The sequence below is a fragment of the Acyrthosiphon pisum genome, chromosome A2, assembly GCF_005508785.2.
Source record: "Acyrthosiphon pisum isolate AL4f chromosome A2, pea_aphid_22Mar2018_4r6ur, whole genome shotgun sequence".
Lineage (NCBI taxonomy): Eukaryota > Metazoa > Arthropoda > Insecta > Hemiptera > Aphididae > Acyrthosiphon > Acyrthosiphon pisum.
Genome location: NC_042495.1, coordinates 89,315,577 through 89,317,112, shown reverse-complemented (window position 1 = coordinate 89,317,112; position 1,536 = coordinate 89,315,577).

The following is a 1,536-nucleotide window of genomic DNA, read 5'->3' as shown; positions in this document are numbered from 1 at the left end:
CCCCCCCCCACTCAAGATTTTTTTTTAAATATTTAGTCGGCACATTTGGCACTTGGTCAATGTTTTCGGCAATTCGGCATCGTCAGTATTTAATAGTATTTTCATTATTTTCAAAAAATATTTGTATATATATTTGATATTTGAATAAAACGACGTCAACGACATTTCGAATACACCAAATTCCAAAAATAGTCAAGTTTATCTACTATCAGTGTATTGCGCGACTGTACAACACGTAACCCGTAGCCCGTAGATATTCTATTGACTTATTCTTGGTATTATAAAATATGTTGTACTAAAAGAAATGTAAAATTTGGAAAAATCAATTTATAATATTTAAAATTTGCAATTTTAACTATTTCAGTCGATAGTTGTCGTCTATTCGATTATTCGTAAGGTAAGCGGTAACATCTTGTTCTGTAGGTACTATATATAGACATCAACTCTATAATTTTAATATTGCCTATATGTTTTTTTTTTCATATTATTCATAAGTCTTAACATATTTGCATATTATTTATGCTATTTTAATAATAATGAACATCGACAATAAAAATGAAAAATATGTGTAGGACACAAAACTAAAATCAATTTTCTTCGTTTAAATATCTAATTTCGTCCAAATTTGAACATAAAATAACTATAAAAAACTGTTTTTTTTAAATATTTTTTTCATTTTTCTGTTAGCTACAGAATAACCTAATTACGTGGAACCCTGCTTTACATTTTTCAATCTTTAGCTATAAATGTAAAACCTTTTACACATTTTTTAATTTTTAATTTGATATATTTTGTCAAAATTTAAAATAAAATTGCTTACAAAAAATTTGTGCCCATGTATTTTTAATATTTTTTAACTGCTGTTGTAACAATATATTAAGAGCATTGTATTAAATGTTTACGCTTTTTGACCCAACGAATACAATTTAATTGATATTTATAGAAAAATAACCAAAAAAAATGGAAACTGAAAATATCCGTAAACAAGTCAAAATGTATGCTATGATGTAAAGAAAATTCTAATATAAATATTCAGTGAAAAATACATGTATCTACAGTCATTTGTTTTAAAATTACACTAAAAACCAAGATCGATTTTGTCGAAAACTGATTTTGCGTAAACATTCCCGTTTTTCCTTAAATTGTTTTGTTCTTCTCGGATTTTTTTACTTTTAACCCTCCGGAGTACCACTAGATTCACTTTCCCATCAGAAAAGATACTTTTGAAGAAATTCTAAGCATTTTTACTATCTTAAAAAGCGATGACAAAAAAAAATAATAAACAAATAAAAACACATACATCATTACAAAATCAATGAATATCTCTTCTCTCAGAATCTAAAATAATGCTATTTTTTTTTTCTTTTATTGGTCTTAAACTCTTAATTATCGGGAACTATGGCCATTAGCCATTTTTGTGGGGGGGGGGGGGGGATTACTGTTGGTTGGTTGAGGAACATGTGTATATGATGTTGAGAATTCGTCGCTAGAAACCAGAGTGATCACCCATTCGGATGCTAGTGACATTAGTCACTA